Below are 16,516 nucleotides of genomic sequence, written 5' to 3' on the forward strand. Positions count from 1 at the left end.
TACATTTCCCTATAGAAACCACTCTAGAATGTAGGCTTTAAAGTTTAATGTAAGTTTTGCATTGCTGACCAGCACAAAAATACCAAATAAAACATGCTGCATTACTAGGCTATGCTGTAACATCTTATTTTGCTCCTGCGGGGATAAGACATAATTCATAATATCTGTAAATAGTGCATGCGTTTACTCATTTGTTCCAGCAAGAAGGTAAAACCTTTATGGAATTATAGCAATAGGATCCTTGGGGATCCTAATCTAATACTGTTTTTTTCCTTTCCTTTTACTGCCCTGTCACTGCGTGGCAAACACTTTCCCCTCTCCTTCCTCCGTTATGACATATGCAATGCTTTGCACTGTTATCTGACACATTATAGACAGTGCTGGCTTTCAGATGAGCATTTCTGAGCAAGGGCCCTTCCAGCCTTCCACCCAGCTCTGTCTTGCATTGATTATGCACAATTACACCTCTGAGTCATGTGCCACAGCTGTCCCCACCCCCAGGTGATTTATTACCAACGAGATGGTTCTAAGCAACAACCTGTTTATCACTGTCATAGGTGCACAGATATTTGAGATATCTGTATGTACTGTATGGAGGCTCTAGCGCATGGGCATACATAATCTTAGAACCCCACCAGGGAGTGATGAGCATCATAGGAATGTCATGCAATGCTCAGTCCACAGAGCAGGCCTAAGCAGTGTTGTGCCCAAGTCACCTTATTTCACCTTATTTGCTTCCAAAGCAGCACATTGAATGCGTCTGAAGAAACACCTGGGGGTGGAGAGACTAATAAGCTTGCAATGTATGCTGTGCAGATGCTGTTCAGCACCCTTCTGTTACCCTCCTAGAAGCTGCTGCTGTTCTGGTGCCCTTACTGTCCTTGCCCTCATTTGCCATTGCTTGTTGTTGAACCCTAATGGCTCTTGTAACCGGTGCAATTTTTTTTATAACTGTATCCTATTAGACAAGGCATTGCAACAGCATTCACGAAACTGTGTTAGTCATAGGACGTATGAAGTCATAGGAACATAGAAAGTGATACTTCAGGGTTTCATGCTCTCCAAGTAAATGTTCTCCTGTAAATGCCATGCATGCATGAAACCTGTGAGTTTTTTCTGCATGCACAGCAGATGCTCTACCACTGAGCTGTGGTCCTTTCCCAAAGACATAGGAAGATACTGCCTTATACTGAGTCAGACCCTTGATCCTTCAGAAGACTTCCTGTCTGAAAACATGGAAAACCACTGCGGCCTAATTTTACAGCTGCCCCTTACTTATCTAACATCACTAATGAAGCTTACAGATGGGCCTTCTCTAGAGCCCGCTTTGAGGCAATGCCCTCAGCGGTGCTGTACGGCAAATTTACGTGGGTGCCAATTCATGAGCGCCTTTGCCCTTGCATGTCTAACAAGGTAGAATCTGTCACTCACATTCTCTTATTTGTGAATTTTAGAGTGAAGAACAAGCTCGACTTATTTTACCCCTGTTATCAAAATTTACAACCTTAAAATATTATTTATTTGGAACTCCCCCCCCCCCCGAAATCTTACAAAAATTCCTTCTGGAAGATTCCTCAAGCCCATTGTCATATGACGTGGCCAAATTCTGCACTTTAGCTATTAAGAAACGTACATCCCTTCTGTTGAATGACACATTACAAATTCCTTTTGTGTAATTGTTCTATTTCCGGTGATGTTATTGCTGATTTTCTTTCGTTTGGAATTATGATATTCTGTATTGCTGGCTTTTGCTGTAATAAAAATTGAACTTGAACTTGGAAAGCCACTGCCAGTCAGTGTGGACAGTCCTGAGCTAGATAGAGCAATGGCCCCACTCAGTAAAATGCAGCTTTCTATACTCCTGTACCAGTGAACACAGTTATTATTTGTTCACTCCTAAGGAGAATCAAACAAGAACCCAATATCTGTTTACCTTTTGATTGGTCGGAAACACACATATTTAAAAACCAGTGTGATTTGAATTAAACACTGAATGAATTGCATAATGAAATATATCCAAATAATGGAATGAATAAAGTATCAAATCAGATTGGAAACAAACCTTCAAGTTAGTACTGTGAAGAACCTCTGTTTTCAACAAGAAAGTTGTGCATATGCTTGATACTTTTCCAGCAAAATCAATGGGATTTAAAAGGGGTTACATTTGAAACTGAGACATACTTTGTTTTGATGGAAAGCAATCCGAACTTCATGCAGTAGTTACATTGCAACAAGTGAAAAAAGAAATTCCACTCACCTGGGCTGTGGGAGACAGTCGTGGTGTGGCATGGCTTACCACCGATGCTATGCATATTCCACAACTTCTAACAGCCAGCAGGAGATGTGTGTTTTTTCCCCTCTCCCCCTGACCAAGGAAGTTTGAATACGGCCCACCTGTGGATCTGTCCAATCACAGCTAGGCCCCAGGAGGCCATCATGGAGGAGGTGGGGCTGAAGATCTCTCAGGATCTTCGCTTAGGGCCACATCCCAGGTATAAAATAGGCCTGCCTCCGTGCCTGGCACTGCAATCAGTTTTCCCACCTACCCTCCCATTATTTTGTAGCCCATTGTTATACAACAGTGTTGGGTTAGTTTCATGTGAAGACCTTCTACAGAATTGTCAGTCACTGTATTTGGAACGAGGAATTAATTCTGCTTCCAGACAAATTGGCCAGTCTATGGGATTTTGCCTCCCTCATAGCAATCATCACAACTTTCGTGGGTAAGGCATTGAGTAAGATCGATAGGAATGACTGAAGGGGAGGTGGGTTGTAGGTCTTTGCCTTCCCCCTCTAGGCAAATGGGGTATCCCATTAAAGGAATCCCAGGGAAGGTGTTTCTGTCCATATGTCCAGATGGGGGCTGAAAGTCATAGCTCTCCCCAAGGTCACAATTCTGATGGGTTGCTCCTATTTAATGTATGCCATAGGGCAGGAACATCCAACTCTCAATAGACTGTGATCTACTCACAGTATATATATAAAACTGGCATTAATCTACCCACTGTCGTAAAAAGACTGGCAGTGATGTACCCAAAGTTGTAGAGCTTTTTTTAAGAAGCCAAAGTTGTGGAGCTTGAGCTTTTATTTTTTTTAGTAAGCCAAAGTTGGGTTTGTTTGTTGTTGTTTTTTGCTCCTTACTTTTTTGTAAGGAGATCGCTGAGGGGCCAGAGATCAACCAGGAACACCCTGCGATCTACCAGTAGATCATGATCTACCTGTTGCACATGCCTGCCATAGGGCAATCCTAACCCAAAATCAACCCCCTGACTGATTTTTAAATCCCCCAATGCCTAGGCCCAAACTCACTTGCATCTGTAATCAATAAAGTTGTGGCCAGTTTTGATCCAATAACCTTGTCCTGTGATTCCTTCGTGTTTACACGGCACTCTGATGGTGGGCTCACATAGTGCCTGGGCATGCAAATAAACTACCCCTATGATCTAACTTCCATTGTGTTTGTGCAATACTAATATCAAACTGAATCAGGAGAGGTAACTGGGTTATGCTGTTAGCAGAATGTATTACTTACAGAGTTAAACATTGCCTGTACATTGCAGACTAGTAACAAATCAGATCAGTATAGATAACTGCATTATTGTGTTAGGGCAATATATTACTTACAAAGTTAAACCAAGAAAAGCATTAACTGCATTGAAAGATGTTACCTCTGGAGGGGACTAGGTCAGAGCAATCCAACACCCAGTACAAAGCAATCAGTAGGTGCATATAAGTAAGTCACCTTAAGTCCAGTGAGATTTACTCCCAAGAGACCTCATAGAAGACTACTGATATCCTGTAGAGTTTCATACCAATAATGTCCCAGCAGTTCTGTACTGCTTTTTCTTGCACTGTAGTGCAAAAGTGCCTCTCCAGACAGCTGTGATGCAGCAATGCTAGGAGAGCATCACAGAACAACTTTTAAATAGGGGGTGGAACATTTTTGTGTCACTTTTGTTCTTGTTTTTATTCTGTACTTTGTGATTTTATTCTGTACTTTTTATGCTGTGAACCACCCTGGGATCTTCAGATGAAGGGTGGTATTCAAATTAAATAATAAAATAATAATTCTAATACACTATTGTTGCAACAGTGACATTTTACAGAATACAACCACAGAAAACATTTTAAAAGGTCTGCAGGGGACCATAGTTTTAATTTATTTATTTCTAAAAAATTCTCTAGATAGATACATAGATAGATAGATAGATGATAGATAGATAGACGATAGATAGATAGACGATAGATGATAGATAGATAGATAGATAGATAGATAGATAGATAGATAGATAGATAGATAGATAGATAGATGATAGATAGATAGATAAAAATGCTCAACTGCTGTCTTTACTTGGCCAATTTCATTTGGGCTGCTGAAAGCAGGCAAATCTTTGCTAATTTCATTATGAACTGACATGATCCACAGTTCCCAAACCATTGCATAGGTCAGAATGAAGATTTTGCACTTCACTGAATTTGGCGATGTCCTCATCAACTCAAAATACATATGAAATAATAAGTTAAAAATGCATATTCATGTGATAAAATACATTTAGAAACATATTAAAAATGCTTTCAAAACTTATCTATATGCAAATTTAAATTAAACTAATTCTAAATTATACATTGATGTGGAAATGGGGGGGGGGACCCAACTTATGAATGATCACGTGTGAAATTGACACAGACAAAAAAAATCCTATGATTTGTCCATCTCTATCAAAAACACACTCCAAAGTTTACTGTTATCTTCTGGGGCTGGGATAAATGATTTTGTTTGTGTGGGCGGGGGGAGTTCTTACCATGATAGATATAAAGCAGTCACGGGCTGCGACGAGTAAAACCGTATTGCGAATATTGCCCTATGGGAACAATGCATTGCAATGATCTGCTGTTGATCCCAGAGGGAGGCAAAGATAGCTAACCCCCACCACAGAGCCGTGCTACCAGCAAGACACTGGATAATATATTGTGCCCTTTCATTACTGTATGAGTAAATAAAATATGTCATTGAAATTGTCTGTCTACATCAGCAAAAGGTTTTGGAAACCAATGAGATAAAGAGAGTTAACCTTGCATAGGCTCCAGAAGGAGGAAAGACCATATGTTTTGTGCTGAGGAAGGATTAATAGGGCAATGTACAAATTGTCCTCCAGCCATTTATTTTTTTTGAAAACATCTAGTTTGGGTTTGGTTTTGTTTTTTTTACCAATGGGGGTGTACATATATTTTTATGAGAAAACTCAGAAAAAGTACCCTGTTGGTAAGTTGCCTTAATGCCAGCAGGTTGGCCCATTTGCTCAAGTGGGGCACTGCCCATTAACACCTTGACAGCTCTCACATACCTGCCTTCTAACTTGCATCCATTTCAATGATGCCCACCAGCCTATATCACTATAAATGAGAATTGCGTGGTGATACCCCGATCCCTCCCAGAATAAATAAAGACACAGGACACATTTGCATAAGGTTAATGGGCGTAAAAGGCCACAACTTTATTGATTGCGGATGTAGAGAAGGATTGGCTTAGGCATTGGATCTAAAATGAGAATTAGAAGAATTCATGGAAGAGAGGGCAACCAGTGGCTGCAAGCCATGGTGGTGATACTCTGCCTCCACAGTTGGAGGTAGCAATGCCTCTGAGTAGCGGTTGCTGGAAACTGCTCCTGCTCGCAAGACCTGCTTGTGGTTTCCCTATAGGTTTCTGGTTCCACTGTCCACTGTGAGGACTGAGGACAGAATGCTGGGCTAGATGGACCTTAGACCTGATTCAGCACACTCTTCTTATGTTCTCATGTAGAGGGGGGCACTGGCTTTCTGCTTCCTCTTCCTTAGTCTCAGTGTTGCTCTTATGAGAAAGTAGTGGGGAGAAGGATGAATCGATTGGTTTTGTCTATATTTGCCTCTGGCTCTGCCTAATGTCCTTCTGTGTTAGTTTCCCGCTCCCTCTTCCAAGCAATATTTCCCTTGTTGAGGGGTGCAGGGATAATGACAGCCAATATATTTGACCATTTTGGTTGCCCTCTTCTGGAAACGATGCCTTATGAGGAACGGCTTAGGGAGCTGGGTATGTTTAGCCTGGAGAAGAGAAGGTTAAGGGGTGATATGATAACCATGTTCAAATATATAAAAGGATGTCATATAGAGGAGGGAGAAAGGTTGTTTTCTGCTGCTCCAGAGAAGCGGACACGGAGCAACGGATTCAAACTACAAGAAAGAAAATTCCACCTAAACATTAGGAAGAACTTCCTGACAGTAAGAGCTGTTCGGCAGTGGAATTTGCTGCCAAGGAGTGTGGTGGAGTCTCCTTCTTTGGAGGTCTTTAAGCAGAGGCTTGACAGCCATCTGTCAGGAATGCTTTGATGGTGTTTCCTGCTTGGCAGGGGGTTGGACTGGATGGCCCTTGTGGTCTCTTCCAACTCTATGATTCTATGATTCTATGATATTCACTGGCACTATTTCAGAGAAATAGACCAAAGAGGAAAGGAGGAGGAGTAGCGTTATATGTCAGGGATGTGTATACCTGTGAAGAGATCCAGGATTTAAAACTTCAAAGCCAAGTTGAGAGTATCTGGGTCAAAATTAAGGGAGAGAAAAATAACAGTGATCTCATTGTGGGGGTTTACTATAGATCCCCAAGCCAAACTGAGGACACAGATGATGCCTTCCTGGAACAGATGACCAGGCATTCAAAAGGAGGTGAGATAGTAGTAATGGGGGATTTCAACTATCCTGATATTTGTTAAAAAAAATTCCTTCAGTAGCACCTTAAAGACCAACTAAGTTTTTATTTTGGTATGAGCTTTCGTGTGCATGCACACTTTACGAAAGCTCATACCAAAATAAAAACTTAGTTGGTCTTTAAGGTGCTACTGAAGGAATTTTTTTTTATTTTACTTCGACCCAGACCAACACGGCTACCTACCTGTAACCTGATATTTGTTGGATGTCAAACTCAGCCAAGAGCATAAGGTCGAACAGATTCCTCACTTGCCTTGCAGACAATTTCATTGTCCAGAAAGTGGGAAAAGCAACAAGAGGATCAGCCATTTTATATCTGGTCCTAACCAATAGTGATGACCTGGTTAGTGGGGTAGAAGTGGCAGGATCATTAGGTGGGAGTGATCATGCTCTTCTGGAGTTTATTGTTCAGCGGAAAGGAGCAACCAAGCATGTTGTTCTTGTTTAGTCGTTTAGTCGTGTCCGACTCTTCGTGACCCCATGGACCATAGCACGCCAGGCACTCCTGTCTTCCACTGCCTCCCGCAGTTTGATCAAACTCATGTTCGTAGCTTCGAGAACACTGTCCAACCATCTTGTCCTCTGACGTCCCCTTCTCCTAGTGCCCTCCATCTTTCCCAACATCAAGGTCTTTTCCAAGGATTCTTCTCTTCTCATGAGGTGGCCAAAGTATTGGAGCCTCAGCTTCACGATCTGTCCTTCCAGTGAGCACTCAGGGCTGATTTCCTTAAGAATGGATAGGTTTGATCTTCTTGCAGTCCATGGGACTCTCAAGAGTCTCCTCCAGCACCATACTTCAAAAGCATCAATTCTTCGGCGATCAGCCTTCTTTATGGTCCAGCTCTCACTTCCATACATCACTACTGGGAAAACCATAGCTTTAACTATACAGACCTTTGTCGGCAAGGTGATGTCTCTGCTTTTTAAGATGCTGTCTAGGTTTGTCATTGCTTTTCTACCAAGAAACAGACATCTTTTAATTACGTGACTGCTGTCACCATCTGCAGTGATCAAGGAGCCCAAGAAGGTGAAATCTCTCACTGCCTCCATTTCTTCCCCTTCTATTTGCCAGGAGGTGATGGGACCAGTGGCCATGATCTTGGTTTTTTTGATGTTGAACTTCAGACCATATTTTGCGCTCTCCTCTTTCACCCTCATTAAAAGGTTCTTTAATTCCTCCTCGCTTTCTGCCATCAAGGTTGTGTCATCTGCATATCTGAGGTTGTTGATATTTCTTCCGGCAATCTTAATTCCGGCTTGGGATTCATCTAGTCCAGCCTTTCGCATGATGAATTCTGCATATAAGTTAAATAAGCAGGGAGACAATATACAACCTTGTCATACTCCTTTCCCAATTTTGAACCACTCAGTTGTTCCATATCCAGTTCTAACTGTAGCTTCTTGTCCCACATAGAGATTTCTCAGGAGACAGATGAGGTGATCAGGCACTCCCATTTCTTTAAGAACTTGCCATAGTTTGCTGTGGTCAACACAGTCAAAGGCTTTTGCATAGTCAATGAAGCAGAAGTAGACGTTTTTCTGGAACTCTCTAGCTTTCTCCATAATCCAGCACATGTTTGCTATTTGGTCTCTGGTTCCTCTGCCCTTTCGAAATCCAGCTTGCACTTCTGGGAGTTCCCGGTCCACATACTGCCTAAGCCTGCCTTGTAGAATTTTAAGCATAACCTTGCTAGCGTGTGAAATGAGCGCAATTGTGCGGTAGTTGGAGCATTCTTTGGCACTGCCCTTCTTTGGAATTGGGATGTAGACTGATCTTCTCCAATCCTCTGGCCATTGCTGAGTTTTCCAAACATGCTGGCATATTGGGTGTAGCACCTTAACAGCATCATCTTTTAAAATTTTAAATAGTTCAGCTGGAATATCATCACTTCCACTGGCCTTGTTATTAGCAGTGCTTTCTAAGGCCCACATAGAAATTTGAGACTTACTATGCAACCAAGCATAGTAAGACTCAAATCCTAGACTTTAAGAAAGCCGACTTCAGAAAACTTAGGGAAACGCTGTGTGAGATTCCATGGACAGAAATATTAAAAGTGAAGGGAGTTCATGATGGTTGGGAGTTTGTTAAAAGGGAGATATTAAAAGCACAACTTCAGGCAATACCAATGAGACGGAAACATGGAAGGTGCCTAAAGAAGCCAGGGTGGCTATGTAAAGAACTTTTAACTGAGTTAAGATTTAAAAGGGATATGTACAAAAAATGGAAAAGGGGGGAAATCACCAGAGAGGAATTCAAACATATAGCCAGCACATGTAGAGACAAAGTCAGAAAAGCTAAAGCACAGGATGAACTCAGGCTCGCCAGAGAGGTTAAAAGCAACAAAAAGGGCTTTTATGGGTATGTCCGTAGCAAAAGGAAGAACAAGGAAACAGTGGGGTCACTTAGAGGAGAAGATGGTGAAATGCAAACAGGGGACAGAGAAAGGGCAGAACTCCTCAATGCCTTCTTTGCCTCAGTCTTCTCCAAAAAAGAAAACAATGCCCGACCTGAAGAATATGGAGTCGATCATTCAGCAGGGGAAACACAGCCCAAAATAAGTAAGGAGGTAGTACAAGAATACTTGGCTAGTTTAGATGTCTTCAAGTCTCCAGGGCGAGATGAACTACATCCAAGAGTATTAAAAGAACTGGCAGAGGTGATTTCAGAACCACTGGCAATAATCTTTGAAAATTCCTGGAGAACAGGCGAAGTTCCAGCAGACTGGAGGAGGGCAAATGTTGTCCCGATTTTAAAAAAGGGGAAAAGAGAGGACCCAAACAATTACCGCCCAGTCAGCCTGAAATCAATACCAGGAAAGCTTCTAGAGCAGATCATTAAGCAAACAGTCTGTGAGCACCTAGAAAGAAACTCTGTGATCACTAAAAGTCAGCATGGGTTTCTGAAAAATAAGTCATGTCAGACTAATCTGATCTCATTTTTTGACAGAATTACAAGCCTGGTAGATGAAGGGAATGCTGTGGATGTAGCCTATCTTGATTTCAGCAAGGCCTTTGACAAGGTGCCCCATGATATTATTGTAAAGAAGCTGGTAAAATGTGGGCTAGACAATGCTACCATTCAGTGGATTTGTAACTGGCTGACTGACCGAACCCAAAGGGTGCTCATCAATGGCTCCTCCTCATCCTGGAGAGTGGTGACTAGTGGGGTGCCACAGGGTTCTGTCTTGGGCCCAGTCTTATTCAACATCTTTATCAATGACTTGGATGATGGGCTTGAGGGCATCCTTAGCACGTTTGCAGACGACACCAAATTGGGAGCGGTGGCTAATACCCCAGAGGACAGGATCACACTTCAAAATGACCTTAACAGATTAGACAACTAGGGCAAAGCAAACAAGATGAATTTTAACAAGGAGAAATGTAAGGTACTACACTTGGGCAAAAAATAATAATGAAAGGCACAAATACAGGATGGGTGACACCTGGCTTGAGAGCAGTACATGTGAAAAGGATCTAGGAGTCTTGGTAGACCACTAACTTGACATGAGTCAGCAGTGTGATGCAGCAGGTAAAAAAGCCAATGCAATTCTGGGCTGCATCAATAGGAGTATAGCATCTAGCTCAAGGGAAGTAATAGTACCAGTGTATTCTGCTCTGGTCAGACGTCACCTGGAGTACTGTGTCCAGTTCTGGGCACCACAGTTCAAGAAGGATACTGACAAGCTGGAATGTGTCCAGAAGAGGGCAACCAAAATGGTCAAAGGCCTGGAAACGATGCCTTATGAGGAACGGCTTGGGGAGCTGGGTATGTTTAGCCTGGAGAAGAGAAGGTTAAGGGGTGATATGATAGCCATGTTCAAATATATAAAAGGATGTCATATGGAGGAGGGAGAAAGATTGTTTTCTGCTGCTCCAGAGAAGCGGACACGGAGCAATGGATTCAAACTTCAAGAAAGAAGATTCCACCTAAACATTAGGAAGAACTTCCTGACAGTAAGAGCTGTTCGGCAGTGGAATTTGCTGCCAAGGAGTGTGGTGGAGTCTCCTTCTTTGGAGGTCTTTAAGCAGAGGCTTGACAGGCATATGTCAAGAATGCTTTGATGGTGTTTCCTGCTTGGCAGGGGGTTAGACTGGATGGCCCTTGTGGTCTCTTCCAACTCTATGATTCTATGATTCTATGAATTTAATCAGGATGCACAGATGATGACGGAAACTATGGGTCCTGGCTAGAAACAACATTCCTGAATATGTTCAGTAGTATTCATCTCATAGGAAGAGACAACAAGAAGAGCAAAGCTCTTGTTATTCTTGTTATTTAGTCGTTTAGTCGTGTCCGACTCTTCGTGACCCCATGGACCATAGCACGCCAGGCACTCCTGTCTTCCACTGCCTCCCTCAGTTTGGTCAAGCTCATGTTTGTAGCTTCAAGAACACTGTCCAGCCATCTCGTCCTCCGTCGTCCCCTTCTCCTTGGGCCCTCCATCTTTCCCAACACCAGGGTCTTTTCCAGGGAGTCTTCTCTTCTCATGTATTGGAGCCTCAGCTTCAGGATCTGTCCTTCCAGTGAGCACTCAGGACTGAGAGCAAAGCTCTACCCGGCTCCATTTCCTGTCAGTCTCAAGGTGGATTCATAAGGGTTAGTTTTATCTTAAAAGGTAGTAAGTAGCAGGGCAGGCTACATTTATGAATGGTTGAAGGAGCTGGGTATGTTTAGAGGAAAAAAGAGAAACTAAGAGGTCATATGATAGCCATCTTCAAATATTGAAAAGGCTGTCACGTAGAAGATGGAGCAAGCTTGTTTTCGGCAACTCCAGAGGGGAGGACCAAAACTAATGGATTTTAATGACAAGAAATGAGGTTCCAATATAGTGCCCCAATCAAGGGAAGTAATAATACTGCTCTATTGTGACTTGCTCATACCACAACTGGAATACTGTGTCCAGTTTTGGGCACCACAGTTTAATAAGAATGTCGACAAGCAGGAATGTGTGCAAAAGGAGCGTGACCAAGAGGATCAAAGGTCTGGAAACTAAGCTTTATGAGGAGTGGTTGATGGAGATGACCATGTTTAGCCTGGAAAAGAGGAGACTGAGAGGAGTTACAATAGCCATCTGAAAATATCTAAATGACTGTCACATGGAAGAGGGAGCATGCTTGTTTTCTCCTGCTCTGAAGAGTAGGACCCAAACCAATGGATTGAAGTTACAAGAAAAGAGATTCTGACTAAACATCAAGAAGAACCTTCTTACAATAAGAGCTGTTTGATGGCAGAATGAGTTCCCTTGGAAAGTGGTGGATTCTAATTCATTGGAGTTTTTTAAAGCAGAAGTTGGATGGCCATCTGTCCAAGATTGTTTAGCTGTGATTCATGCATTGCAGAGGGTTGGACAAGATGACCCTTAGGGTTCCTTCCAGTCCTGTGGTTCTATGGTTTTATGAACTGTGCCCGAATGCAAAGTTTCTGGAACCTAGCTCATAATGGATGATTATTTCTGCTCTCTGAGAATCTGCCTCCTGTGCGGCCCCAAGCCCAAATTTGCCCTGTGACATATTGCTTCAAAATAACGACTTACGCCTTTGCCCGCTTGCTTCTCCTAAGAATATATTTCCATATGTTTAGGGAGTGCAATCTGTGGGGTGGATCATCAAGCTAGGAAATGCTTTTAAAATGGGATTGAACAGAGCTGACTCGGAAAGTGTAGCTGTTCTGAAAGAATCAATAGGTCTTATGGAGCCCATTATCATAACATCCTGTCCCTGGTACGAGAGTGGGGGATAAGTGTGCTATTGTTAAATTAGGTGGTGCCATCTTAGCGAGGAAAACAGAAATGTAATGTTTGCTAATTGAACTATAAAAATAATAATTACCTTTGATGTAGGGGAATGCGATGTCTCTCGGCACTGAGCCCTGATTGTATAAATTGAAGCCGTTATCATCAGAGCCTAAACTAGATTAGATGAGAACCTCTCAAATTACATTCAGATGATACTGAATGTAAACAAAGTGCTGAATGGTTTCTCTAGCAGCAAGAGGGCTTCTCCTCGCCCAGCCCTTTCTTCTTTCCGCATCACTTTATGGCCAGAGCATTGCCATTTGGGCTTGTTCAGTCATTAGCCTGAAATGTTAGCCTGCTAGAAATGCAGGTTTCCCATCATGGATGAAAGTAGTCAACCATGAATGCACCATCACATACCTAGAAGAAATGTTGATAGCTTAGTGAAACACTGGAGAGCCCTCACCCTGCAAATACAGAGGAGTTATGAGTTCTCCCCCTAGAAGAAGACAAGGCTCCCAGAAGACATCTGGATCAAATATATAAAGGGCTGTCACATAGAAGATGGATCAAGCTTATTTTCTCCTACAGCTTCAAGTTAAAAGCCAACTAAACATCAGGAATAACTTTCTGACAGTAAGAGCTGTTCGACAGTGGAACGTCTCCCTCGGGAGGTGGTGGTCTCTCCTGCCACTGGAAGTTGGGTGGATGCTTTAGTTCAGATCTTTGCTTTGCAGTAGGTTAAACTAGATGATCCTCAGGGTATCATCTTCCAAATCTACAATTCTGTGATTCTGTTATCGATAGAGACAGGAAGTGATGGGGTCACTGGTTTTAAGTTAAGGGTGACTAATGGTAGAAGAATTAGGAAGTACTTCTTCGTGCAGCTCTTATTTAAATTAAAGGCCCCCCCAACCTCTCTCGATGACAATGAAAAATAATAAATGAATAGAAAGAGAATCTACCCATATGACTCTGACACAAAAACCTCACAAATACACTATGTAAAAGAATGAAAGTTTACTACCTCCCTTCTTCTCCCCCAACTTTATACTGCATACAACATTAAATTCTAACATTGGCTATTACTGACCTGTAGAAAGGACTTCACAATCTGAAAATAGAGACAATGTATGAACTTTTGGAACCTCGGAAAATCTTTCATAAAAACATTTTTTTTTAAAAAAAGGTAGTGGCCTTTCTGTGGGTGACAAGGATTAAGAGTTACATTTGAGTCAGAATTCTGTGCTTTCTTTTCTCTTTCTCTGCCTTTGTTTTTATTTAGATTAGTTTGTTTTATCGTATTGTATTTTGAAAAGCCTTCAATAAAAGCTTATGGGGGGGGGGTAGGGAAAGGGAGTAGAAAGAACATCATCAGTAACATAAAAGTAGAATTTCAGGAAACAAGTGGGTATGCAAAGGCAAATAGGTTGACTTTGGGGGTTGTTCTATTTCCTATAATGGTAAACACACATGAAAATTATATTTCTCACATTTTTAAGATAGTCCAGTTAAACAGTGGATGTTCTCAGAGGTGTCTCCATTTGAACTTTATATGATGAACAAATCATCCCAGAGATGTTGAATAAGATTATCAAATATTCCTAGTGCAGAGATGGAGGTTCCTAGATGAGTGGTGGAGAACCCGTGTGGTCCTCCAGATGTGGCTTGACTACAGCTCCCATAATCCCCGACCATTGGACACAATGTCTGTGGTGATGGGAGTTGTAGTCCAACAACCTATTGAGGCCACAGCTTCTCCATCTCCAAACTAGACCATTGTTGCTGTCAGGATCTGGCAGGCTGCCGGCTTAGATAATCAGAACGCAGTCATTCTTATTACAAGTAGATTTATTGTACACAGTGATTAACCTCACACTAGTGACCGTCCATCAAGATGGAGTTGAGGCATCTGAATTCAAAGTGCTTCTCCAACAGGAAACACAACAGCCCCCCCCCTTGATTGACACCTTTCTCTGGCCTTTGTTCATCTGTGAGCCCGGGGACTCTCAGGGTCATCTGCCACGACTTCATACCTGCCAAGTCTCCCGCTGAAAAATGTGGGAACAGCAGCAGCGTGGTACCGGAAGTTGCGTAGAAGCAACTTCTGGGGCCGCTCTGACTATGTGTGGGCACTGGAAATAAGGCAAAGCGACATCGGAAGTCACTTCTACGCATGCCCGGCGGCCATCTTGGTGGTCTCGGGGACTCTCGGGGTCATCTGCCACCTCTTCCACCAATGAAGAGTAGCCCCTCCCCTGTGCTTGGACTAGATGCTGCTTCTCAGAGAAATAATAATAATAATAATAATAATAATAATAATTTATACCCCGTCCTCCCCAGCCAAGACCAGGCTCAGGGCAGTGAACACCAAAAATAAAACAATTGATTAAGATACAACTTAAAAACAAGATTAAATACAACATTACAATTAAAATGCAGCCTCATGCAGAAGGGGAAAGGGAATAGGGAAAGTGGGAGAGGGGATCAGGCCTGGCTCTAGGGCTAGTCCTGGTGGCGTGGGGCGCCAGGGTGCTGGGCTGGCAGGAGGGCGCTGTGCGACAAAGCTGCGCGGAAGCCCGCCCATGAGGGCGGGGCAACGGAGCGATCTCCATGCCACGGTGCCAGGGCACCCGACCAGCTTGAGACAGCCCTGGAGGGGATCAAGTTGGTTCCAGGCCAAAGGACAGGAAGAACAACCCTGTCTTACAGGCCCTGCAGAAAGAAGTCAGGTCCCCCAGGGCCCTAGTCTCATGAGACAGAGCGTTCCACCAGGTCGGAGTCAGTGTTGAAAAGGCCCTGGTTCTAGTTAAGGCTAATCTGACTTCCTTCGGGTCTGGGACCTCTAGGGTGTTACTATTTATGGACCTTAAGGTCCTCCACGGGGCATGCTGGGAGAGACGGTCCTCTAAGTATGAGGGTCCTAGGCTGTGAATTGGCCTCTGTCCAGCCCACTTCCGCTGTCCTGATAATTTACAGGCTCTTCTCCTCTAGATAAGGGGGGGGGGGTTGTGGCCCACTGCCTTCAGCTGGCTGGGAAAGAGGCCAGTCTCCTTCTCCCTCTTCTGACTGACTGCCTCATCCCACTCAGAATCCTCATCCATGACAGCTGCCTTTACTGCCAATACCCATCTCTGTCATAACCCTGCCAGATTTTAATGCAGGGGTAAGAAATGCATGCCCCCTCCTCTGAAGCTGCTGAACACCCATCATCCCTTGCCATTGCTTTTGTTGACTGGAGGTGATGGGAGATGGATCCAACAAGATCTAGAGAACTGTGGGTTACTCATCCCCTACCTTTGGGGGTTTCCGCATATCCCTATGTCAGATTGCATCACCTGCAGGGTCAACCCTGCATTTCCATTTCAGCAATTCATATGAAGGAGCATTCGTCACCAAACCCTAGCAGAGGCTTCACCCAGCATGTGGTTTCTCAACACCACAGCTGCAAAACTGCTAAGCATCAGCCTCAACTCCTGTCTTGGAGCGTGACAGCCCTAACGGTCCTTGTTTTCCCTTTGTCTGCTTTAATTTATAATCATCAACATGCCTTTGATGGTTCCCCTCCTCCCAACCCTGACGCCATTCCCCAACCCCCGCCCCAGTAATGCACAGGAGGTAGAGAGCGGGGTGGGGGGAGGGGGAGAGAGAGAAGAAGAAGAAGAAAAGAAAGAAAGAAATTGCCACCTTGAAATTAGTCAAGGCAATTGCAGATGGCATAATGACACCACATAATCGTTGCAATTTAAGTCACAGAGAATCAAAGCTCGTTCGCTCCAAATGTTTCTTCCCTCCCAAGCTCCGTCCCCAAAATTAAAGTATCTAAAAACAGGAGATGGCAAACAACGTTTGACTCCTTAAGGAGGATCCATTTTTGAGAACGGGGTGCTGGGGACAGCCAGCAAGCATTCCAACTGCATGCATTGGCTGACAGTAGATGACTTCAGTGGAGGAGTGACACTTGAATTTGCCCCACAGGGGGTAAGGAAGGAGGGAGGGAGGGAGGGAGGGAGGAGGAACGCAGCTGCTCCATCTGTTCA

This window comes from Zootoca vivipara, chromosome 11 (genome assembly GCF_963506605.1).
Source record: "Zootoca vivipara chromosome 11, rZooViv1.1, whole genome shotgun sequence".
NCBI lineage: Eukaryota > Metazoa > Chordata > Lepidosauria > Squamata > Lacertidae > Zootoca > Zootoca vivipara.